General features: G+C 45.8%; 1 protein-coding gene across 1 annotated transcript in view; it reads left to right on the forward strand.

Moving 5' to 3' along the window:
• Window positions 1–9,259: 9,259 nt before the first annotated feature.
• NFYB (nuclear transcription factor Y subunit beta) overlaps window positions 9,260–27,382 on the forward strand; it is a 164,203-nt gene continuing 146,080 nt past the window's right edge. Inside the window, exon 1 of the mRNA XM_086919161.1 lies at window positions 9,260–9,556. The gene's annotated coding sequence lies outside the window, so the exon portion shown is untranslated. The remainder of the gene's footprint in view (window positions 9,557–27,382) is intronic.

Raw genomic sequence — 27,382 nt, forward strand, 5'->3', positions numbered from 1 at the left:
CTGATACATCGTTTTAATCGTCAGGGTGTGCAGATGGACATAGGCTATATAAACGTAATAAATATGTGATATTTAAAATATTTACCGGAAAAAAAAGTAGTCCCTTGGAAGAAGCGCCGGCTGCGACGTGCGTGCCCGACGTGAGAAGCGCGGGGAGGAGCGGCGTCTAGGAGCGCGAGGAGGACCGGCGTACATGGCGCGGGGTGGAGGAGTGAGGATCGGCGGACAGGCGGTGAGGAGCGGCGGATAGGCGGTGAGGAGCAGTGAGCGGCGGATGAGGTAGGTTATTTATTTAGGAGCGGTGAGCGGCAGAAAAATGAAGCAAAAATTAAAATCGTGAGCAAGAGAAAGCAAACGGCAAAAGTGAGCCAAAGGGTGCATTACAGGAGGAAAAAGTTACGTGTGCAGGTTACAAAAGCGTACATCGTGAGCAAGAGGAAGCTAACGGAGCATTACAAAAGTGAGCCAAACGGTGCATTACAGGAGGAAAATGTTATGTGTGCAGGTTACAAAAGCGTAGAAAGTAAACATAGAGATATAGGAGGAAAAAGTGACGTGTGCAAGTAGCAAGAGGAAGCAAACGGAGCATTAAAAAAGTGAGCCAAACGGTGCATTACAGGAGGAAAAAGGTACGTGTGCAGGTTACAAAAGCGTAGAAAGTAAACATAGAGGTATAGGAGGAAAAAGTGATGTGTGCAGGTAGCAAGAGGAAGGAAACGGAGCATTAAAAAGTGAGCCAAACGGTGCATTACAGGAGGAAAAAGTTACGTGTGCAGGTTACAAAAGCGTACAAAGTAAACATAGAGGTATAATACTGCAATATATGGAGGAAGGCTCCGGGGGACCCACGGACAACGTCGGGGCAGGCGGAGGCCCTGAAGCCTAATTGCTCCCGGACAACGTCGGGACGGGCTGCTAGTATAGGCATAAAGCGGTCCATCATGCGCCCAGCAATGTTGTCTGAAGGACTAACAATTCATGCCACAACTTCGGACCCAATACACATTGCAGTTGCTGAACTAATTGTTTCTGGCGATGGAAGAACCTAGAGAGGGTAAAGATTATGAACAGATGCTGTGTGACATTTACAAACTGAGATCCTTTTGCAACATGCATGATGCCAACTCCCTTGATTTAGGTGGATCCCTCACAATTTGTAAATTAAAATTGCTTTTTTTAAGCATTTTCCCACTTAAAACGTCCTCTTTTTTAATGTATGCTAATCAAAAAATAAATGTATAATTCTCCATCTCACGTGTCTCCAAATTTTGGTTTGCCTGTAGATGCCATGCCATTGTGAAAGGAGGCACCTGCAGTGGCATTTATCAGACTGTGGCTGTGAATTCCATAGTCTGGTTAAATATTTATAGTCCAAATGTAAAACACTCTGGTGACTCATCAGCAGTATGACGCGCTATATCAATGCAATTTCAATACACAAGGATTTAAGTGGGCCGGATCTGGCTGGGTCTTACACCTCGTAGTAATTAAAAAACAACATTGAAACAGGCTCCTATTGGGCTCTATATTCAGGTTCTTAACTGGCAAGAAGACTTATGGATTTTCAACAAAGTTTACAAAAACCCTTAGGGTATTCCATATCAGTGCTGTAATCCCTGTTTACATTTCACGCTTTACTTCATATTGTGTTTATTAATAGTATTTGCTTTATTCAAGATGTTGTGTGTTTTTTTTTTTAAAACAACACGTCTCATGTGTGGTGTATTTGTTGAACAAACACTTCAAAATGTCAAGGTGACTTTAGGTTGTGGCTGAATGAGAGTAGAGACCCCCCAGGATATAGCAGCATGAATTAGTAAATTTAGCGGCACAAAAATGGAAATTTAGCGGCACAAATATGGAAATTTAGCTGCAATTTTGCGGCATTTTATTTGGCCATTTTTCCTACAACAAACACAGATATCTTATTTTTTTTTGTTATTTAACAACATGAAGCTATGTATATTTGGTTTATTTACAATGTAGACACTTTGTTTCCCTCGAAAAGCAAGACTGCATCTCCGGCAGAACACAGAACATCCGCCTTCCGTTCCGAAGCCACCAAGATCATCTGCGGCATACCCTAGGGCTCATTCCTCAGCCCTACGCTGTTTAACATCTACATGGCACCACTCGCCCACGTCGCCCGACTGCACGACCTCAACATCATCTCCTACGTCGATGACACCCAGCTGATCCTCTCCCTCGCCAAGGACCCCCACACCGCCAAAACCAACTTACACGAAGGAATGAAGGCCGTCGCCGAATGCATGAGGAACAGCTGACTGAAGCTGAACTCGGACAAGACGGAGGTCCTCATCCTCGGATCCACCCCGTCGGCCTGGGATGACTCCTGGTAGCCGACCGCACTGGGAACAACTCTAACACCCACCGACCACGCACGCAACCTGGGGGTCATCCTCGACTCATGGCGCCGTAAAGTGGGTGGTAGGATCTCTCCCCAAGCTCCACGAGGGGTGCAAGCGGCAGGAGAGGAGTGCCGCAGCGAGGCCCAGCCAAGGGCGGAGATGGCGAAGCACGCGGAGCCAGAGGAGCGCCGGACTAGCATCCTGAGGCTCCAGGGTTTCCCTCACTGGTGCTGATATGGTGTTGTATCCCGGGGCGAAGGCATCTAGAAGCACTCCTCCAGGCCGGCGAACAATGGAATCTGCGGAGTGGCAAACCCGGCTGAGCAGCCGGGCTCACAACCAACGTCTGGCATCAAGAGTGGGCATCGCAGCATCTGGGAGACAAAGACGGAGGAAGTATGGAGTGACCCCTGACCAGCGAACCCCCGCCGGAGATCGAATGCCAAGGCTGATAGGACCGGCGAAGCAGGGTCAAGAGACGCGGCCATGACACACAGCCCCCCCCATACAGCGTGGGAGGAGGAAGAGGCTCGTAGCGCCAGCGACGATCCAGCGGGGCAAGACAGCAGTAGAGGCAAGGTGAGGCAGATATCTAAGTGGGGTTTAAGAGCATGCTGCAGGGATGGCGAGTGAGTCGTTGACTTGGCTGTGAATCCCTCAATATGCAAGGATGAATGGCTGCGTAGTAAGAAAAAAATATATATAGGAGGCATTACGGCTTGTGTTAAGAGCGGGGCGCTGGGTCCCAAGCCCCCTCCCCCCGTAGCCGGACAGGGTGTGAAATAGCATAGTTGTGGCCGGAGCTGGCATGGAGTGCTCGGAAACGCCTCGGGCCAGCCCGCATTGTTTAGAGATGCAAGAACCAAAGAAAGGGCTCAATAGCGTGGAGAGTGAGTAGCTGTCAAGCAGGGCATAGATCGGAGATTAGCAGAATGCCAAAAGGGTAAATAATGATAAGCCCTTAACAGTACAGTTAACATATCTCTCAATGCGCCTCCTGCAGAAAATTCCGGCCTGTAATTACTAGCGTCTAGGTTGCAATTATATTGGGTAACATTAAATAAGGAGAATTAAATTCATCCAATTTTGTACAACTGCCGGCTGAACCTCGGGGCTGCAGAGCACGGTATTCTTATTTCATGTGTTACGCTTTTAAGAAAATAAGGCATCTTTTTTAATGTTGGAGCCGGGAGATGCGCATTTTTATAAAGAAGTGCTTTACTAGGAGGTTACACATTCTCTGAGCGCAGAAGAACGAAACATATGTGGAAATGTTTTCTTTTTCAAGTTTGTAGTTTTGGACATGTGTGCCTCAGTTGCAATGCGGAACTACCGCATGTCCTAACAGAACACTTCAGTTCTGTGATCCTGCTGGAAGTGAAGTAGTGTAATGTTTAAACAGACCCCCCAGGATATAGCGGCTTTTGTAAAAATGCAGCGCAATTTCGCTGGCACTTTTGTAAAAATCCCAGCATTTTTACAAAAGTGCCGATTTTGCGGCAAACCGCGAAATCGCGAAATCCTGGAGGGTCTGAGTAGAGTCTGAAGATAGAGCGAGGTTCTCACAATGCCTGTTAGTGGGTCAAAGAGATTTGCAGAATGCTATACATCCAATCCTTGGCTTCTCTGCAGAGCATAGAGAGCGATAGTTGCATAAGTACAATTGGTAATTAAGGGAATGTGTGAGATACGCAGATTAAGAATTTAAGAAAGATATGTGAAGAGAAACAGCCAATGTGTCTAACAGAGAGACTGCAGAGGAAAGTGGTTTGACCACTGCCTTAAATCGGCAGGTACCAGGGCTCGAGTCGGGGTAACACGCAGGTGGACGGCGTACCCCCACTTATTTTAACGGGTGGACGTTGTCCTTCCTGCCAAACAGCTGGACTTCACTCTTGGCCCTCTCTGGGTCGAGGAGCTCAGAGCTCACAGCACGCTGCTCACTCGCTGACTTCTCAGATGCAATCACATCTAAGGGGTGAGCGAGATGAGGCAATGAGCCCGATGGTGCAAGCCACCTTTTGTGACGTCACTTCCTGTTGTGACGTTACTTCCTGTGACAGCCTCCCCCCCTCTTCTTTTTTTAGGACTTGTACCCTGGCAGGTACTGTCCGTTACTGACTACCGGCACTTCTTTAATTTGAAAGGGAGAGTACCTGCACCTCTTAGCATAGGCACAATACATTTAATGGGAGAGTACCATCACTTCTCTAAAGCAAATAGGTACTGCTGTTAGTGAGTACCAGCACTTTTATATTTCCATTTAAAGCACTGGGTGTGACAAAGGAAATGGAAGTGTCAGGAACAGTCACCAGAATCCACAGGAGCGAAGATAAATCCCCCAACTTCCAAAAAGCAGTCCTCAAAGGAGAATCTTGAAACTCACTCCGAGACACTGCTCTCAAAAAGTATGGGGAATAAAACCAAGGAGTGTCCACCACTCTCTCCATATGATGAGGATTGAGGTCGTGTAGAATGGCAACCAGGGAACGTAGAGATGGAAGGAAAGAACAATAACCACCCTTATATATCTAGGCAACTTTTAGAACATTCCAAACATTGAGCTGTGTTTATCATCGTCTCACACTCACCAGCGCTCGTCTGGAAGACTCCTTGAAGAGGAGGACCACCAAATATCCCGGTACCTCCTTGTATGTGGCTGGAATGAGGATAGGTTATCGGAGTTCTTCCGGGAGGTCTCAAACTGAGGTAACCTTAACTCACATACATTCACCATTCATTCAACGGACACTGTAGGGGATAGAAAAGAAGGTGAAAACTTGTCTAAACTAAAAGGACAGGGGATTGAGGTGTTCCGGCCGGCCAGTTGGTCCCAACGTGGCGGAGCAGATACACACTCACTGAGGTGTGCTGTCCGGCTCCACGGGAGAATATGGAGCGGAACAGCAACTCCCTCGCATGCAGGAAAGGGATCCGAGGTGTTCCGCCCGGCCCTGTCAGCCACAGCAGGGCGGAGCAGACACACACTCGCTGAGGTTCTGAGCTGGGATGGGGCAGTGAGATAAATAACGGTGATGGATCAAGCCCTGATCTTTGGACTGGGTAAGAGTGGTCTGTTTAACTCAGACACTCTGTTCATCACCACCCCCTTTTTGTAAATCGTTTTTGGCCACTATAGGTGTGGCAGGGTATACTCAGACATGAGTCCCTTTCTCACTGCTCCATCAGGATTCAAGCAAGCCGGGCCGAAGAAGGCTGGAATGCCAGAAACCGGTCCCCGGTAGCTTGTCTCCTTTCTGGTGAAGAATTGGCTTGGTAGTTTAGTCTGCCCTGTTCCCATGATGCACTGGGCCAGGGACAGACTGATTTGCATATAGCCAGGTTCTGAGCTGGGATGGGGCAGTGAGATAAATAACGGTGATGGATCAAGCCCTGATCTTTGGACTGGGTAAGAGTGGTCTGTTTAACTCAGACACTCTGTTCATCACCACCCCCTTTTTGTAAATCGTTTTTGGCCACTATAGGTGTGGCAGGGTATACTCAGACATGAGTCCCTTTCTCACTGCTCCATCAGGATTCAAGCAAGCCAGGCCGAAGAAGGCTGGAATGCCAGAAACCGGTCCCCGGTAGCTTGTCTCCTTTCTGGTGAAGAATTGGCTTGGTAGTTTAGTCTGCCCTGTTCCCATGATGCACTGGGCCAGGGACAGACTGATTTGCATATAGCCAGGTTCTGAGCTGGGATGGGGCAGTGAGATAAATAACGGTGATGGATCAAGCCCTGATCTTTGGACTGGGTAAGAGTGGTCTGTTTAACTCAGACACTCTGTTCATCACCACCCCCTTTTTGTAAATCGTTTTTGGCCACTATAGGTGTGGCAGGGTATACTCAGACATGAGTCCCTTTCTCACTGCTCCATCAGGATTCAAGCAAGCCGGGCCGAAGAAGGCTGGAATGCCAGAAACCGGTCCCCGGTAGCTTGTCTCCTTTCTGGTGAAGAATTGGCTTGGTAGTTTAGTCTGCCCTGTTCCCATGATGCACTGGGCCAGGGACAGACTGATTTGCATATAGCCAGGTTCTGAGCTGGGATGGGGCAGTGAGATAAATAACGGTGATGGATCAAGCCCTGATCTTTGGACTGGGTAAGAGTGGTCTGTTTAACTCAGACACTCTGTTCATCACCACCCCCTTTTTGTAAATCGTTTTTGGCCACTATAGGTGTGGCAGGGTATACTCAGACATGAGTCCCTTTCTCACTGCTCCATCAGGATTCAAGCAAGCCGGGCCGAAGAAGGCTGGAATGCCAGAAACCGGTCCCCGGTAGCTTGTCTCCTTTCTGGTGAAGAATTGGCTTGGTAGTTTAGTCTGCCCTGTTCCCATGATGCACTGGGCCAGGGACAGACTGATTTGCATATAGGCAGGTTCTGAGCTGGGATGGCGCAGTGAGATAAATAATGGTGATGGATCAAGCCCTGATCTTTGGACTGGGTAAGAGTGGTCTGTTTAACTCAGACACTCTGTTCATCACCACCCCCTTTTTGTAAATCGTTTTTGGCCACTATAGGTGTGGCAGGGTATACTCAGACATGAGTCCCTTTCTCACTGCTCCATCAGGATTCAAGCAAGCCGGGCCGAAGAAGGCTGGAATGCCAGAAACCGGTCCCCGGTAGCTTGTCTCCTTTCTGGTGAAGAATTGGCTTGGTAGTTTAGTCTGCCCTGTTCCCATGATGCACTGGGCCAGGGACAGACTGATTTGCATATAGGCAGGTTCTGAGCTGGGATGGCGCAGTGAGATAAATAATGGTGATGGATCAAGCCCTGATCTTTGGACTGGGTAAGAATGGTCTGTTTAACTCAGACACTCTGTTCATCACCACCCCCTTTTTAAAAAAAAAAAAAAAAAGAGGTGTGCCATCCGGCTCCATGGGGGAAATATGGAGCGGAACAGCGACTCCCTCGCAGGAAAACACAGAAAGGGGAGGGTTATAAACGAAAGTCTTGAGCAGCACTGAGACCGTAACAGACTTCGCAGTACTTGATATAAGGCACTTGATATACACAAATGTGGCAAGTAACAACGAGAGAGGTTGGAGGGAAATGCAGCAAAGGGGGATGCTGCCAAGAAAGAAATACTGCTACACCTCAGGAGGATACCGACTCCGTGGTGAGCTGGTGAGCTGAGTCGAGGACCCGGGTAGTGGAGAACCAGAGCACGAAGACGCCAAAGGAGCAGCGTTGAGACTGGAACAACACGGAAGTAGAAGGCGTGGTCATGGAACGAGTCAGTAAGCCAAGCGTCAGGCTACGTGCGAGGCGTTCCTTTAGAGGACTAAGGGAGTGTGTGTAAAGTGCGCCTCCGGTTCCATGATCCGACCCTAAACACAGCTCAAGGTCTCCTTCTTCTCCCTCGAACCCTAACAGGAAGAGCCTCACATACGTCGAAAACCACTACCCATTTCACAGTACGTCGAGGACCACTACCCATTCCACAGACCTTAGTAATGTTTAATTCACAGTCTCAAATTTAAAACATTCACAATGTTAGTTATTCACAAAAAAAGAATTATTGTTCAGTGGTGTCAAGTCAAGTCAAGTCAAGTCAAGATTTGTATAGCGCGCTACATACCGAGAGGGTCTCAAGGCGCTTGAAGAAGGGTGGGGAGTTACTTGTCGAAAATCCACGTTTTGAGTTGCTTTCTGAATGCTAGGTGGTTCTGAGTAAGGCGAAGGTGAGTGGGAAGTGAGTTCCAAGTTTTAGCTGCTAGGTAGGAGAAGGATCTACCTCCCATGGTGGTTTTGTTGATACGAGGTACAGTGGCAAGGGCTTGGTTGGAGGATCGTAGCTGGCGGGAGGGGGTGTAGAAGGAAAGACGTGTGTTGAGGCATTCGGGTCCGATTTCGTAGAGTGCTTTGTGTGCGTGGGTTAGGAGCCGGAAAGTGATCCTCTTATTGACGGGGAGCCAGTGTAGGTTTTTCAGGTGATCAGAGATGTGTTCTTTGCGCGGAATGTCTAATATGAGCCTGGCTGAGGCGTTCTGGATGCGTTGTAGTTTTTTCTGGAGTTTTGCGGTGATGCCGGCGTAGAGGGTGTTTCCGTAGTCCAGTCGGCTCGTGACCAGAGCGTGGGTGACTGTTTTTCTAGTTTCGGTAGGGATCCAGCGAAATGTTTTTTTGAGCATGGTCCCCCTAGAAAAAATGGTCGGTGGTAGGCCAGGGAGAGGGGGGGTCCATGTACCTTGCAGGGGGACCTCCTCAAGTTTTGTTACGCCACATTGTTGTTAATCATTTATCTGTCATTACATAGGAAAGAAATCCTAGTTGTGCCCCTTTTCATATCACTTAAAACCAAGCCAGACATATTACTGCAATGAACGTCTAATTATGTCCAGTGCGCATAATTGTGCTACGCCCGCAGTAGGAAAAAGAGAAATCCAACTTTATCGATAGGATTCCCGGGTGCACTCCTAAGAGACTTTCACGTGGATGTAAATAAGATGTAAGGCTGCTGCTTATAAACAGAATGAAGCAGGGGTTATTGACTGGAGGCCAGCGGCAGAACTAAATCCATTTATATATATATATATATGTGTATATATATATATATATATATATATATATATATATATATATATATATATATATATATATAAAACTCTAACCACTAGTATATGTAGTAGACCTTTGTACTTACTACCATTCCTATGTGATTTTAGAGTTTATAACTTGTACATTTGCAATTTTTTCTGTTTGCATCTCTTCCTCGAGTGACTTTACAACTTCTACATTTGCAAATGTTTTCTGTTTGTATCTCTTATATAACTCATGTAATTCAAAGTCCTTATGTAACGCAACTGGTTATTTTGTAAAGCGCTCTGGCACCTTCGGCTAATGTTCACGCTATATAAAATCGCATTAAATAAATTCCACGGTTAGGGCCAAAAACTTGGAGCAGCCGAGGGGCATCATTGGGCTGGCTGCGCTAAAGACGAGACCATCTCGTCCTTAGCACTGAGAGGCTCCCGACGACGGCTCACAGTTTAAGCCTAGTGCCAGATCGCGGAGGGAGGAGCGTCTCAGTGAAGGAGCAGCGTGCCAGTCTGCGTGCGCGGCGGGAGGAGCGGCGGCATCCGGAAGAGCTGCTCCGCGCTGGGACTGGCTCCTTCGCAGCCATTTTCTGTCCAACCAAACAGCCGATCTGAGGAGCGAACCAACCAGGGCCGCAGCGGAGGTTTGTGCCTGGCTTCGGCCAATGACTGCCGGCCGGGCCCGCGCGCTCGGCTGAAGTGTCCGTCTGTGGTGATTGTGTCTGTGTGTGAGTGAGGTGTGCTGTCTGTTTGTGCTGTGAGAGCAGGAAGTGGGTAGGTTTTCGTTTGTCCCAATGTCCACTGGCCCTCTCCAGGCGCCTGGCGGGCTTTGTGGTCGGAGGTCCGCCTCGCTGTCTTTTCCGCGTAGGTCTTTGTGAGGCCGCTGGAAAATATTAGGCGGGCCGAGGCGTCTACTGAGAGGGATACTCGCCTTTCTCACACAAAGGAAGGGGGTGCCGGCCTTTAGTGTTCGCTCGATGAAGTAGGGAGCATATCGCAGCACACCCGCCGGCCGACTGGAAACGCGTCAACAGGACAGCTCAGCGATCACCGGGGCTCCATTTTGTGAGGGAATCGCCAGGATTTCGTGGCACCACTGACTGTGGGGGCGTGCAGCTCATAAACAACGCCTTTTTGTTATATGTGAAGTAAATAACAGATGTCCGATGAGGCACATTATGCTGACTCCCCCGTCCCTGAATGTGTTAAATAAACCCTGGCCGGCAAAGTAGCCGAGCGCAGGCCTGGCGAGGACCTGAGGTGTAGTGTTGTGTAGGATTGTATTCGTCGGGTATCGATTGGGAGAACCTGCATTAACAGCTCAGGAAACGGAGGCTCAAGAAGAGCGATTTGCATTCCCAGTGGGGGAAGGGTGCTACGAACGACGGAAGCCCCAGGCGCCTTCCTTGCATACTGGTGTGGCTGATCTCCCTGGCTCGAATGGCTTACTCGTGTGCCTGTCTTACCCCACGAGCTGGTTTATGTTACTCACAAGTTTATGGTTTCCCAACTCCTTTCTAAACGTGTTCCAGCTCCCCGTTATTGGTTTACTTTGGCTACTGCAAGCAACTCCTCGGTTTGTTACCATTGACTTCTGGTTGCTGCCTTCTTGTATACTATGTACCAAGTGTGCAGATTTCTTGTTGTGCTAGTGGATCAGCACCATCTACTCTGCCAAATCACCGCTTTCGGGTTACACGCCAGCAAACCCAGTGTTCAACATCGCCTCTGGTAACTGAGAACGCATACTTGGGCTTACCACCTGTTATCTGTCAGTCACTGTTATTTTAGGACGAAGAGATATTATGCCTCGATGCTAGTAAGGGGTTGTAGATTATCAGAGACGCATTCACATTGCCACTCTTGCTGGAGCATTCATAGTGATGGAGAAGTTGGCTTGATGCCTAGCATATCAAATAATGGCGAGTGGTTGTTGTGTGGTACTACAGAGTGTTCGAGGTAAACTGGTTTTCACGACCGTTCTCACCCAGAGAAGACTCATCATATAAAGTACGAGCGGGAACTACTACTCTGAGGCAGGTGCATGTAATTTTTTTTGTAGTGTTGCAGCACCCATAAAGTGTTCCCGCGCTCAACACAAATCAAACTATTTTTTACTGAGAGTTCGGAAATAAACGCAGGAAAGGAAGCTACGGCGCCAAATGCATTTATGAATATGGTCAGAAGTAGTACAAGAATATTAATGCTTGCCTTTGTGAATTGGCTCTGAAACGCCAAACTCCCTATTAGCAAAAGTGCAAAGAGTGCACAGGCTTTTCCATTTGTACTAAATATTATAAATGTTCTATGAATATGCTATAGACTAGCAGCCGTCCCGACCTTGTCCGGGAGCAATCAGGCTTCCCCGACCCCCGCCCGCCCCGACATTGTCCAGCAGCCCAGGCCCCCGCCGCGATCATTAGTGCCCTATGTTATTTGGGGCTCTTCGTATTCAGCACAGTGTACTTTTCTTATGGAGCGATTTGACATTGCTGCTGTTTGGCTCTATCAATGATGTGACCCCCGCCCGCCCCGACATTGTCCAGCAGCCCAGGCCCCCGCCCGCCCCCCCCCCCCCGACATTGACCAGCAGCCCGGGCCCCCGTCCCCCGCCTGCCTCCACCCTTGCCTGCCCGACCCCCGACATTGTCCGTGGGTTCCCCGGAGCCTTACCTCAGCTGCCGCTCCTCCCCCGCGCTCCTCAGTTCGCCGCTAGTCAGCGCTCCTCCCGCCTGTCCGCCGCTCCTCCCCGCCGGCGCTACTTCGAAGGGACAACTTTTTTTTTTATGTAAATTTTTTCAATAACGCATATTTGTATAATTTATATAGCCTATGTCCATCTGCACACCCTGACGATTACAATGATGTATCGGGTGTGTGGATTGGCGCTGTGGTTCCCAAGTTTACCCGCCTCAAAGGTTCAAAGTTCTTACTTTATAACAGTAGTATAGATATAGATGTTTTGGAGCGACGTCACAAAGGGATACAAGTATGCTAGAGTACTAAAGAAGAACCACTTTACATACTTCAAAATTCTTTTGTTTATAGGCTCTTAAGTTTTAAAGATTATTAAAAACTTGTACGGCTGAATAATTGTTCAAAGCTGAGCTGAAAGCGCATACAGTTATTTATGAAAAGTGACGCAAACAGCGATGCGTCACTGTTCATTGAGCCTGCCTTGCAACATGCTGGATGCGTCATAATTACAGTATGATGCATTATGTCACAAGTAGTTTGAGATACGTCAGCATTTTTGACTCGTCTGTAGGCGTAAAAATGACGCATTTCTGGAGTGCGTCACGAAAGTGACGCAACTCCATCAATGGGCCATTTCAAGTCCCATTTCAAATGTTCCTGCGTCAGTCTTATGCCTGCTGTGATTTGCGTCCTAGAAGCGACGCAGTGAAATCTCACAGATTTCACTGCGTCACTTCTACCAGGCTTACTTGCGTCAGACCGCCCACCCTGCATAAATTATACTCCAGGTATAATGTGGCGCAGGGGGTTACAAAGTGACGCATCTACTTGGATGCGTCACTTTATGAATATGATGCAACATGGTGCATTTTTTACCCTGCTGGTGCGTCACTAAAAGTGATGCAAGGGCTCATAAATAAGCCCCCAAATGTGTTTTTTTCCCCACAGATTCATGAAGGAAAGGATGGTTTGCTTATTTTCTTAGCTGGGAAAAAGTGAGTTCCAAAAGCTGCTTACATTACACGTAAAAGATTGTTTACACGAGAAGGCTCGAATTTTGGAGGTTACAGGTTTAATATATTTTGTCCTGAAGACTTAATGCCCGCCACAGGTAGAATTTCGTTGGGTAAAGTGAATTTCGTAAATGGTGCACTGTTTTGATTTATTAAATTTAGATGCAAAGCTATACATGTTGATATATTTGTATGGCGTGAGCTACGTTTGTGTTTGGGACACAATAATATGGAATGTCTTGCCACAGTAGGATGTTGAATATAATGGCTCAACGGGCAAGTGCACCTTCTGCACAGATGCACCCTAACCAGAGAGTCACAGATAAAAATACCAGAATGTTTCTATTTTCTTTAATTTTTTTAGAGTTCCTAAATTAATTCAAATCAATTGAATGTTGGTAATACATGCTAATTGAAGTGCAATAAAAAGTATGAAAATGCAAGTGTGAAGTGCAATTTTATGTTTGCTACAGTATTTTAAGAAGGGATCTTGGGAAGCTCCATAGCAAAATCAAATGCAAGATCTTGGCTCAGAAGTTGAAAATAAGCATACATGGATTATAATTGGTCTACATTGACTTGATCATATATATATATATATATATATATATATATATATATATGAATATATGATTTGATCATATATATGTATAGGATTTAGTCAAAAGAATTGGATTTTTCTTTTTTTAGTGTGGGCAGACTTTGGACGTGTCTTTTCTGAATCTTTTTCATGGCTGCTACCTGTACAGAACGAGAATAGTGTTTGACTTGTACTCTGGTTATCGTCCCTGGTGGTCTAATTGAAGTTACCCATTTGGTATTTATACACCGGAATGCTCAGCAATTAGAAATGCTTCGGGTCACAGTAGGAGCATCTAGTATAAATATATAAGCAGTATTCTGGTTCTTGCTAGACATTTTATTTATGCCAACTTGTGTTTTCCTTTATCTTATCGCTATTTGTGTTTTACTGTACCTTATGTTCAATAAATTTACTTCGAAACTGAATTTTAAAGACTGTAAAATATGTAGCAGGTTATGTGCAACTATTTGTTTCAGCCTTTTTTTCCCCTCGAATCTTTTTATCTAAGGCTGGTATGAAAAACATTGGAAGTGGTCTAATCCTTCAATTTTCCTACCAGTTGAAATTAACCTGTTGGTCAACTAATCGATTGGTGTGTGCATGCACACACTTTTCACTGAAAAACCCAAATCAGTTAAATACAGTTAGGGTTCTGGCACAAACGAGTAAAAGCACTGAGTCTCACCAGTTATGGTCCGCACAACACGCACCATAACACACAGGGTCCGCTGTGCTATTGTCCTTTTAACTGTTGTGTATTTTTGTCATTGGCCTATAAGTGTTTTTTTTTTGCATTCTGGACACAATGGCATATGTTGTGTGCATTCTACGTCACTGTTCTCTGCGACCCTGCACTCTGGCACTTTACTAGGCATGACTGCACTCTGCACTCTACTCTGCGCCCTACTCTGCACCCCTCAACTCTATGCCACACCACTGCACTCTACCCTGCACCACTCCACGCCAATTTTCTTTACACCACTTTACTCTGTGCCACTCAACTCCATTGCACCCTATGCACTGCCTTCTACTCTGTACCGCTCTCCTCTATGCCACTGCACTCTGTTACTCTACATCACCACACTCTACGTTAATGTGCTCCGTACCACTTTACTCAAAACCAATGCACTTTAGACCAATCTACTCTACAACACTGTACTTTACGCTGGTTCACTTTACTCCACTCTGTGACGCTCTGCTCTATTAAACGTTTCTCCACTGGCCACTCCACATCATTCTATGACACTACTTCCCTCTTCCACGCTCGCAACTTCCTCTATGCCACACTAATCTACTCTATGACAATCTTCTCTGCTGTACGTCATGCTACTCTACAACACTATGCACAACCCTGTACGCTACTGCACTCTGAACCACTCCACATCACTCTTTGCTGCTCCACTTTACGACACTCTACTCAACTCTGACGGTGTGCTCTACTCTACACACTCAACTCTCCGCCCTTCTCCTCTACAGCACTCTACTCTGTCATGCTACTCCATAACACTCAAACGCCACGCAACTCTACTGTATGCCACTCCATAACAGTTCACGCCAGTCTCCTTTACCCTACTAACTTTTAGCTTGTTAAAGCTGAATTTATCTGGAAGAAAGCAAACAGTCAATGTGCCGTCATGGTAAGTCCCCGGGGTGGAAACATACAGAGTGCATTCTGTGAAATGTTTCGGCATGCTTGAGTTGCGCAGCGTCTTTTATACCTTTCAACACTCATTGGATTACATTCAGAATGCCAACCTATTCGGCTATGCCAGGCTGCCATGTGTGTACTTTAATCAAAAAGATAAGCCTGTCCGCAAACTGAGTTTTTAGTGAAAACATTCAGATGGCCTGTGCTGATCTCTTGTCTCCGCTTTAAAGTCTTTTTGGCTGTGCTTTTACATATTAGCAGGAGTTGATTATAAACAAACAACACCTTTTATGACATCTAAAAGCATTGCTGTTACGCCCGGGCGGCTTGGCAGGACATCCATAGAAAACAACAAATTCTTCTTTTCGGTTTATTCGTTGGTTCGAGGTCTCAGATGGTACATGGCTGAGATGAGGCAACTTTTACGTGGCTTTGCTTCCACTCTGGCATCTTATAATTAATTAGCGAGATTTGAAAGCTTTATGTTTATCTCCCCATCCAAAAACATGAGCATGTTGCAAGAACCATTCTAGAAGCACATTTCAAAATGGAGTTTCTATTGCTATATGAATGAACAATGGTTCAGCTCTGTATTGCTTTGCTTTCTCGCTTTCACAATCTTCCTTTTGGACCCAGGTTCAATATATACCGCTATTCAATCCTATATATTACACAGTCCTTCAATGACATACACTTAAACGCACAAGGGTTGAGGCAAAGAAACCTGTACCTGTTATCATCTGTGACTCAAAATATGGTGATGGTGCTCAAGAAACCAAGGAACACAACCCTGTCTGTTCCTTTAAGGGCAAAGCCCAAAATTCTAAGCACAAAATATGAAATCAGCACTTATCAAAAAATATCTTCGGCAGTCTATAATGTCTTTCAGTCAATCAACAAAATAAATTCCATAATGAACAGGTCCGGACTTGACTGAAGTTCGCTTTCAATTCTTTATTGTGGTATTCCAAAGCAGATAAAAAGATCCAATTTTCCAAAATATTTTTTTCTTTTTTAGCCAACGCGTTTCGTCTAAAAAATGAGACTTCTTCAGGGCTAAAGATAAAACACAGAAAATTATACACTCATATGTATATACGATTGACTATTTACAAAAAATCTTATACATAACAAACATCACAAAAACGTTTAAAAACAAGATCAGTCCGATTTGATTTTAGCTAAAAAATACAGACTATATTTTAGTTTTTTTAGAAACAAACCCAGTGTTCATTCATATGAATTATAAAAATTCGGAAGGTAGATAATTTTTTCAAAACGTAATTACATAAATCATAATAAACAACAGAGAAGAAGATTCTACAAAAAGGAAAATTGTATCGATTCACATTCAATCAATGGAAACAGTCCAAGAGGAAGCATCAGTATCAACTTTCCTTCAATGACAGCATTTTGCATTATCATGGCATTGTTAACTGGTTTGGTCTGGTGGGGTTGGGGGGCCCAAAGACTTTAAACATGTGCTCATCAAAGAAAAAATAGTAATTTTTATTTGTGTACATGCTCTTTAGGATGGTCTTGGATACTGTGAATTATTATTTCAAGATAACAAAAACATGCCAAATCGGGGGGCAGCTGCTTGTAGGCCCTTGATCCGCATATTCAATAAGTTTAATCTCCTGCATACAAAGGCATGCTAAGCCCGGAAGCATTGGAAAGTGAACGCGTAATGTTGCATTCACTATATCCTACCTGGGTTCGTGTTCTGTTGGCATGTATGCAAAGTATTCCTGTAGTGTTAGCTGCCAACCTAAGATATGGAGTATTCATGCCCTTTACCCATGACCCATTGTGCCGCAGAAGGAAATCCCTAGATTTTCTGGACATGGTGGTAAGGCCAGCAAAGGCACGTAGTCTGAATCTTGCTCCACATCCTCTAGTGGCCTCTAAGTGACTCTTACATCCTGGTGAAATTATCTGTGTTCTAAATCTCTTCTGTAGCTCAACATGCTCTTTTCTTGGGGCACAGGTAATAACCATGGCATATGTAATAATACATGAATCATCGTATGAAAAAGGCATGTGTAAACAGGGCACTCCTTTTCTACAGTGGGTGGCATTTTTAAACACATCCAACATTCTGACACATTAATTTCTCTCATAGGCATTCATGGTCTGTATAGCTACGTTATCATGGTATTCCATTGGGTAATGCTCATGCAAATCTGTACCCTTTTCGCCAGTCTCGAGGCTCTCAACAGGCAAAAAATACTTTCACCGATAGAAATGACAATGAAGGCTAATACAGCTATCAAAGCAAAAACAAGAGGAATGCAGAACGCCCCCCCCCCCCCAATTCTTCAAGTTAATTATTTCTTTGTAGCTAAAACAGTCTTTGTTCCTGGCCCTGTTACTTGTCCCATTTTGAACTTATGGCAGAGGTTGCCCGAGTTGGCACAAACTTGACCTATGGGTGCAATACAAGTGTCTTTTTGCTGGCTGGTAGATTGCGATAGGGCAGTTCCTAGGTGAAAGTGTCCCTTGCTGGAAGCTCTAGCAGCTCGAGTGCTCACAAATCCTACCCGAGAAATCGCAATCAGCTCTCAGTTTAGATACCAAACCGTTGGTTAGAATGTCAAGATGGACTTTTTGAAATTTTCACTGTGGGTCTGGTACATTTACATGTGTACTGCGGTCAGGGTTAATCCCAAATGCGTTCACTATTTCGTCCAGTGAAATAGGCAGGGTTAATTGTAGCCCAGGTATGCACCTGCCTTTTACGTGAGTAAAGAGTTAGTGGTCCGGGCTGAGTGAGGGCAACAGTTAATGGATATGTTAGTTCTCTTGTAATCGACTCCAGTACTACATCCAGGTCTCTCAGGCTCTTTTCTTCTTCTGTGATCAGAGTTTGTATGGTTGCTCGATAGCTGTGGTTGTTGAGATCCTTCCGCTGTGGTCGTGAAAGAGGGCGGCAGCGGTGCTGGTGGTGGTTCCCTCTTCCGATGCGACACAGGCCTCCAGTTCTTGTTGTTCGTGCATTTAGGACCCATTTGTGTAGCCAACAAGACCTGCTCGGGCCCTTCCACCAAGGCTGGAAACAGTTAGGCCTCTGGAAACTGCAGTTCAGGGCCCAGTCACCTGGCTGGAAGTGGTGCCCTCTACCTTGCAGCGGCTCTGCAAAGCCTCTTTCACTTGCTGGTTAATAGAAGCAAAACGTTTAGTCTGGGAGAGGATGTCACCTGTGGCCTAATGGGTAGAGCAGTTGACCTCGAAGCTGGGGAATCTGGTTGAGTCTCAGCATTGAGACTTCACATTCTGTGATTCTGGGCAAATCACTCGATCTCCCTGTGCCTAACAAAATGAATATGTCTGTCTGCAACGCAGCTGGTGCTCATGTGAAGTGCTCTGATTACTTCGGGTCGAGTTTGCACTAAATAAAACGTATATAAAAAAAAAGCAAAACAATAGTCTCTCATCAATTCATTTGACATGGCATTTGTCATTACTTTTTCTGGATCTCCCCAGGCTGCCATTAGCCGTCCTGTCACTGTTTTGTGGGGGCTAACTTCATTGTTGCATCAGGAATATTTCTCATGCTCATCAGAACAATCAGCAATGTGTCCATCCTTGGCTATCCTGTTTCTGCACTTATTTTTCCGATCTTATTTACAAGCACATCATTCTTCCTTTCCAGCGCATCCGCTGCCTCTGGGTGATAGACACAGTGGAACTTTTAATTTATCTCTTGAGCCTTACACACAAGTTCCATCAGTGCGTTAGGGAAGTGGCCTCCGTTGTCAGACGAAATGACCTTTAAGAAGTCACATCGTGGTAGAAGTTCCTTCACCAAGCATTTAGCTGTTGAAACTTCATCATTACTTTTTACTGGGAATCCCTCTACCCAGTACATACAGACCACCATCAATACACATCTATATTTGTTAGTGGGGCGTATTTCAATGTAATCAAGGTAAAAGAAGGCTTTATTCGATTGAGTTAGACAAACAATCATAAAAGCACAAGATTACAATATACATACAAGCAATTCTTACATTAAGAGAGAAATTCACACGAGTGATACATTAATAATTTCATGATTGTGTTAAAAACGGTATTAAACTTACAAAAGCCCTCATCTCATTAAAAGCAATTAAGTGCGCATGTGTTTCCATAGGCGCTCATGATCTAAACATTGTAAAGCCAAAAGGGCAGGACGACATTGGCGTAGCCCAAACTGTTTCAAGATAGGTACTAAGAGCAAGCTCCTAGCAGCAGAATAAAACCTACAAAAAAGAATGACATGAATCGTGGATTGTGGGGAGGTATATATCGCAGGGGCATCGCTGGAGGTCTTGAGACCAGTCATTCATTATGGGAAAAGTAACTAATCTATGGAAGACCCCCAGCCTAAAACGGGTTAATAAAAATCTATCATAGGCACCAGGTACAAAAATTAAATAGGGTTGAATATTAAAAGCAGTTAAGACCAACTGATTACGCAGGACTGTCGGTTTTAAAATCTCAGATGACATTCTAAGGTATCCAGGAGCAGGATACCCTATTTTCTTAATTCCTTCCTTGTTGTTGCCCTAATGGTAGTAGGATTGGTAAAATACTCTAAATGGCCAAGATCTTAAAAAACTATAAACATATCTTAGCCATGGTATCCTCTTAACACCGTCCAGTTTCAAAATATCTGAAAGGATATCTTCGGTTTGGCCTCTTCTTTATTCCAGAGCCCGTGCCATAATATCACAGGCTCAAGCTTAATTAAATCAGAGATAAAGGGTAGTCCTAACTCTGCGGGACAAATCCATGCTGAGATACCACCCGGGACAGATAGAATGTATCTTAGGAAGGAGTTCTCTACTCTGAATTGGAAGCAGATCAGCAAACCCCCAGACCCCATGCCCGTAAACTGTAGCTGAAATGCACTTAGCCTTGTAGATTTTAATGAGCTCCTCTGGAGTTTTTTTGCCTAATTTTCTGGCAAAATCGGTAAGAGCAGATGTAGTGCATAGGAGTGCCAGTTTCTTTGCTACAACTGCTTGTACCCAAGTATCGTTGTGGGTGAAATGAATACCTAAGTATGAGAATTTCTTTGTTCAACCACATACATATACTTTTGTTTCTTTATGCCATTACCATAGCGCATGATAAAAGTTTTGGAAGAGTTTACCCGTAAACCTAGGTCTTTCATGAAAAAGGAAAAACTGTCAAAACGCGCTGTAGGCCTACTTGTGTGCGAGACATCAACACTGCGTCGTCTGCATACAAGAGAGCTGGGATAGGGCGACCGGCTACTAGGGGAAATTCTTGGTTATCTTTAAGGAGAGCCTCCCACAGTCCATATATATACAAGTTAAAAAGGAACGGGGCCAGGACACAACCCTGCCCAACTCCGCTCCTAATCGGGAAAGCAGCTGAACGCTCACCCTTCAGACCACAGCGTACGCGTGCCTTGGCATCATTATAAAACATTTAAGAAAATAAATAATATTTACATCAAATCCCATATCTTCTAATATTGATCATAGTTTATTGTGGATCACATAGTCAAATGCGGCTGTGAGATTGACAAATGCTAAAACAGTTTCCCTTTCTTAGCCTTAGTGTACTTCCCCACCAAGAGGGACAGATTTAGGCCCTGCTGGTCCGGAAGCCATATTGTAGATCGGACAGGACAGAGTTCTCATCAGCCCAATCCTGAAGGCGTTCCACTACCTACGTTATGGCATCCAGCCGGGAAATTGGCCTACAGCAGGGGTACTCATAGTACGGCCCGCGGGCCGCTGGCGGCCCGGCAAGCCTTCTCTGGCGGCCCGCGGACCTTTCAGACATCTACCCGAGTTTTTTTTGTTTTTTTTAAAAAGGCTGTCTGCAACCAGAGCTGACTCAGGGACTCTACTGCCTGTGGGGGCCGGGCGATTGCCGCCGTAGTCAGAGTGGGGCTGCAGGGGCGCTGTGAGGTGAAAATAGCCTCATTAACATGTTAATGGTCACCATTAACATGTTAATGAGGCTATTTTCACCTCTCAGCGCCCCTGCAGCCCCACTCTGACTACGGCGGCAATCGCCCGGCCCCCACAGGCAGCAGAGTCAGCTCTGGTTGCAGACAGCCTTTTAAAAAAAAAAAAAAAATGAAGGAGACAGAGGGAGGGAGGGAGGGAGGGAGGGAGGGAAAGCGAGGGAGGGAATAGTGCTACATGGGCCTAATTTGTGCCGGAGCTTTCCGTGAGCACCGGCACTTATTTTTCAGTGCCGGTACTACAGCTTTATTCATGCTTTCAGGCCATCCTCAGATAGAATGTAACAGATAGTCCTAACGAACCAACCAACCATATCCCACGTTTATCAAAACACTTCCAGGAAAACATATTTTGCGCAATGCGTTTTAAAGGCTTGCACATTCATGCACGAAACAAAGAATACAATACCCCCTTGGTTCAGGCACTACAACATCACACGAAACGTCACTTAAGGAGTTACGGCCGCCTTTGAATTACAGATCACGCCCGAGTCACGTGCCTGTGATTAGCGCAATATCCGGCTCCTGCATAGCGCACAGACTCCCGGCTGAACAAAGGTAGGAAGTGCGCTTCGGTGCTCATTGTGGCTTGTAGCAATTATAAGATCTGCTGCATGACTTCCAATATGCATGCCCTGGAAAGGCATTTCCCCTGAGCACGGGTTCACAGTTTTATACGCAGGAGCCCCTTTGAGCAATGCTAGCAGGAAACTTGGTGTGTGTGTGTGTGTGTCAATCTACACTACTACAGACTACCTTCCATCTGGAAACAGACAGAAGTGGGCCCGTATTTTGGTCCATGGTTTGTGGCCCTACAGGTCACACTCACTCTCACTTAGTTTTGGAAATTCCTGCAGGCCCTGCACCGATCGCCTGCCTCTCAGCAGCCTTTCCCTCCCTGGCGGATTACGTGACTCAGGCAGCCTCGCCAGATAGAGCTGTAATATTCACCTGCCTTCCATGTGGGGGCCAAGGGGACACACAATTGCACTGAGGAAGGCAATTTCAGCACCTGGAGAGCAGCACAGCTCCTCTCAGACCCTCGGAGAGTCACGCAGATTGACCCCTCCCTTCTCGGGCCAGGTCCTTTGAAAATGATACGAAGGTCCGGGTCCAGGTCGACGGATTTACAGCAGTGCTACAGTGCTCAAAGAGAGTGTCTTCTTGGCTGTCTACTCCCAAACACCGTTAAACCACCAGCATAAGGGACACACTGGAACTGACACTTGTAAGTATGTATAGCAGCAGTACCTCAATTGCTGTTAATTTATTTTGGCATTTGGCCTCGTGCAAAATGTACATGTAAGCAGAGCAGTTTTGATGTACTGATGCTTTGCGTTCCATGGCAGTATGTTATAGTAGCAGTGGGCTGCATCAATATCTGGTGTATTGTAATTTGGGATTACCGTTTCCACATTTCGGGCGGGAGCCAGCCAAAATAAAGCACTTTTTGGCTTTAAAAATCAGGAGTCTCCCTTCTTAATCGGGAGACGGAGACAGAGGGAGGGAGAGCTAGAGAGAGGGAAAGAGAGGGAGAGGGAAAGTGAGGGAGGGAAAGGGAGCGAGGGAGGGATGGAGAGGGAGGGAGGGAAAGGGAGGCAGACGGAGACAGAGGGAGGCAGGGAGACAGAGGGAGGCAGGGAGACAGAGAGAGGGAGGGAGACAGAGAGAGGGAGGGAAAGAGAGGGAGAGGGAAAGTGAGGGAGGGAGAGCGAGGGAGAGCGAGAGGGAGGGGAAGGGATGGGGAGGGAGGGAGGGAGAATGAGGGAGAGCAAGGGATGGAAAGCGAGGGAGGGAGGGAAGGGGAGGCAGACGGAGGGAGGGAGACAGAGGGAGGGTGGGAGGGAGGGAGACAGTGGGAGGGAGGGAGACAGAGAGGGGGAGGGAGACAGAGAGGGAGACAGAGGGAGTGAGGGAGACAGAGGGAGTGAGGGAGACAGAGAGAGGAAGGGAGACAGAGAGGGAGGGAGAAAGTGAGAGAGTCAGAGTGAGTCAGATAGAGGGAGAGATGGAGAGAGATGGAGAGAGAGAGAGTCAGAGGGAGACAGAGTCAGAGGGAGACAGAGTCAGAGGGAGACAGAGAGAGGGAGAGGGAGAGAGAAAGGGGGAGGGAGAGGGAGAGGGGGAGAGTGAGAGGGAGAGGGAGAGGGGGAGAGTGAGAGGGAGAGAGAGGGAGGGAGACAGAGAGAGTGAGTAAGACTGAGTGAGAGAGTCAGAGTGAGTGAGACAGAGGGAGAGATGGAGAGAGAGAGAGATGGAGAGAGAGAGAGAGTCAGAGGGAGACAGAGAGTCAGAGAGAGGGAGAGGGCGAGGGAGAGGGAGGGAGAGAGGGTGAGAGAGGGAGGGGGAGAGAGGGAGAGGGAGAGAGATGTGTGTCTATGCCGGGTTTGGTGGCTCAGTGGACGAAGGAGTCCGCTGCAGGGACCTATGATCAACATTATGGTCACAGTTTTTTTGTTACTTTAGCCCCGCCCCTTTTCCACTGACCCCGCCCCCACCGGTGCGGCCCTCGGACACAAACCACACTGTAAATTTGGCCCCCGAGAGAAAGTTTGTGAGTACCCATGGCCTACAGCATCCTGGGTCTTGTCTGTCCCCCTTCTTAAAAATGGGCACGATAGTAGAGACTACCAGAGTGGGTAAAAAAAAAAAGTACTACAACTGGCATTAAGCACCTGTACCAGTAGGGGACCCCATAAACGAATGTTTTATTTGAACATGTCTTCAGGGACCCTGTCCGGTCCAGGTGCCATGCCACCTTGACTTGAATGTAGGGCCCCCTCCACTTCCTCTAGGGTGAACATTAGTTCTTTGTAGTTTAAAAGATAATTTAAACCATGAGCCCCCTGAACTTGGATATCCAGTGTATCGGAATTTCCCTCGCCTCGTATATTTGAGCAAAGTGCTTGATCCACTGATCCTCAGTTATGGCTGTCCTGATAGATGGGCCGGTCTCACAACAAGCATTGGCATAGCTAATAGGGATCGCCTTTGGGACCTTATAAGTGTTTAGCAATGCAACAGTTGATGTTGTTGCACCAAGGATATTGTGCTGGATAGCTAAACACTTATAAGGTCCCAAAGGCGAGACCTATTGGCTATGCCAGTGCTTGTTTAAGATTGAGCATTTTGAACATAAACACAATTAGCCATTCATAAGAGCTGAGGTACAAGGGGATAAAGCAATTTCCTAAAGACCAGCTAGCGACGGAATAGTAAGGAAATCCGTGTGAGAGCCCAGGTGAGCCTGTGTCAAAGCAGTGTGTTAGAAACAGACTGCGCCACTTCCTTCCAGGATGGAGTGATCTCTTCAGCATGGTTATTCTCTTCATAATTCACTTGTTTATAGTCGGGGCAGCTGGAACTATGTGGCAAAAGAGGAGCAAAGGGTAGATAGAATACATGCCACGGCACAAGAAAGCGAATAGTGCATTAGTATGCTGCTCATGCTACGGCGGTATTATCATGCTGTTTTGCAATATTTGCACCCATTGATACAAAAGAGATGCTTTTTGAAAAGACGAATATTTAGGAACATGGATTTCAAATGGACGCTGACTGACAACAAAGAATACTGACTATGGAATGAATGTACACACTAGAATATGTCAAAAAGGGGGGGTACTTTATTCAATAATATAATTGTTAGGGATCTGACTTTTTAACATTCATTGTCGATCCAACATTGGTTGTTATAGTATGCGCTTTATATTTATCATGTGTCACAATACATTTTTATATAGGAATATACATTTCATAGATAGATCCAAGGATTACAATACATAAATAGATCAAAGTAACAATAAATATAAAAAAAAATATAAAAAAAACATGGCTAAAGATAATTTAACATTGCTACGCGCGTTTCGGCTATGAGCCTTCATCAGGAAGCCATGGTATATGTTCCGAGTGTACCCAATTGATATTGTAGCCGCAATATCCGATGGTGGGCTCTAGATGTCGGCTGTCGAGACGCCGGAGAGCCAGACCCCATCATTGGAGGACGATATTCGCGTTATCTACAGTAACGTCCTGTTCCACCCCCCCTTCTTCCTACTGGAGCGAGGAAATACAACACAGTGAACCGCATACTATCAGCCCTAAACAAGATGTCCCGCTCCCGGTGATAAGTCCCAGAACTCTCCACGCCACCTTCTCTTAACTTGAGTAAGGAAATATTACACTGTGGCCCGTACAATAACAGCCTCAATCAAGATATCCCGCGTCCGGTGATAAGTCCCGGATATCTCCATGTCACGCATTACCGCTATCCTACGCAGTGGAGAGTTATCCTCTGCACTCTACGCTGTGTTACACCCTGATCCTAGCGTGACCTCACAAGTACATCTAGAGCCCACCATCGGATATTGCGGCTACAATATCAATTGGGTACACTCAAAACATATACCATGGCTTCCTGATGAAGGCTTATAGCCGAAACGCGCGTAGCAATGTTAAATTATCTTTAGCCATGTTTTTTTTATATTTATTGTTACTTAGATCCAAGGATCACAATACATAAATAGATCAATCTATGAAATGTATATTCCTATATAAAAATGTATTGTGACACATGATAAATATAAAGTGCATACTATAACAACCAATGTTGGATTGACCATGAATGTTAAAAAGTCAGATCCCTAACAATTATATTATTGAACCCCCCCTTTTTTGACATATTCTAGTGTGTACCGTCATTCCATAGTCAGTATTCTTTGTTGTCAGTCAGCGTCCATTTGAAATCCATGTTCCTAAATATTCGTCTTTTCAAACCCTTCAATGATCCCGATTTAGGAACCTTAGTCGGGGATACCTCCTTTTCTTACATGTACAAAAGAGATGCTTAGCAGCATCGCTAAAAACCATTGGCAAAGCCAATAGGTCCCAAAGTCGAGTCCTATTGACATGATTGTTTTTGCTTTAGTCTGACTCCGGAAACACCACTTTAAAATTGCAAAAGGCAGTGTTTCACTGGAAGGCACAGTAAAATTCCAGACCCAAGGCATTAAAAAAAAAAAAGAAGCAACACGTTTGGGATTTTTCTGTACTGTGATGGCTCTCTGGAAAAAATGATCCAGGTTTCAAAAGAGGTTCTGTAATGTAACATCAGTTTGCACTAATACGAAATCAGACAATCTTTTATAAATAAGAAGGGATCAATATTCCCAACCTGTTGAATTACATTGAAATATGTAAGGATGTTTTCAGTGCTACAGAACAAAGCTTCAACCACACTCCAAAAGGTTCAATTAATTTGCACCAGTTTAGCATCTTAATACAGCAATCAGCATCTGAAATGTGACCAGTTAGCCCTCCCAGATTGATTGTGAACTACATCAACTAGAAACACTTTTTTGTTAAAATGTGCAAATTATGCAGCAGATCATGGGTCATGCGGCAAATGTGATACATTTGTAATTACACTGGAAAAGCTGTGGCTGCAGTATCACGTGGCTTGATTGTTGTAAACAAAGAGCATTACCTTTGGTGAATATTTATATCATAAGGGAAAGTCTTTCCAGTACAAAACGAGTAACCAGTAGCAAGTGCATGCTGCCTCCGTCGGTAATTTTTTTTCAGATACAGCAAAACATTCCAATTGAAATAAATGAATAAAAAAAAACTCAATCAAATACAGAAATCTCTTTGTCGTTTGCCTGCATTTCTGTCCTGGCCAGGTTAGCATTAAAATAAATTGGTAAAGGAGTACCACAGGACCCAGGGGCCAGGGCCACTGTTTGCAGAGCTTGAGTGGTGCACCCGTGGCTGTTTGTTTGCTTGTTTAGATGGGGTAGAGTCAGATTGTGAAGGCGTTGACTCTTGCAGAGTGACTGTTTGCATGTGACGTAGATCGAGTGTTTGTCCACATCTTCGTCCTCCGCCACTCATTTAAAAAATAAAAACAACGCTGTCCCGGGGAGTAAAATATGCTCTTAAGAAAGTCAACACAGGAAGCTAGGCAAAAACAAATCAGCGAAATGTAATGCCCACTGGAAAAACATCAGAGGAGAGGGAAACATTGCAACTATGAGGAAAGAGACTGTGCCACCCGTGCGCCTCGAGTGCCCTCGTCGGGCCATGCGGTGTCACTGCAGGGACAGGTCGGGTTCATGCTGACCCTCACATGTAGAGAGAGGGGGAGATTTAATTTTAGCAGAGGAAGGAGAGGAGCTAAAACTCTAAAAGAAACGAGTAAACAAGTATTCTGTGGTTAAATTCAAGAGTAATTGGAGCACTCATCCCATGGTGACTTTGAAAAGATTACTTGACATGCTCTCCTGAGAATCAGAACCCGGCCCCCGGTAATGTACGTGCGGGCGCTAACGGAAGTTGTGTGTGCACGCGCGCGAAAGTGCTCAGCAACAGCTTGTGCGCGTAATAGCAAGGTGGTGGCCGGCAACAGCCTTTGGCAGCACTTTCAAAAGCCAGCTACTAAATGTCTCGAAGAGAACAGCGCATGCGCTGGTTCTAGCGAGACCTAAAAATGGTGCCCTAATTGCCTTCCAGAATACCACACTGTCTCTAGCTACAGAGGCC

The sequence above is a fragment of the Lissotriton vulgaris genome, chromosome 1_1 (assembly GCF_964263255.1).
Source record: "Lissotriton vulgaris chromosome 1_1, aLisVul1.2, whole genome shotgun sequence".
Classification (NCBI taxonomy): Eukaryota; Metazoa; Chordata; class Amphibia; order Caudata; family Salamandridae; genus Lissotriton; species Lissotriton vulgaris.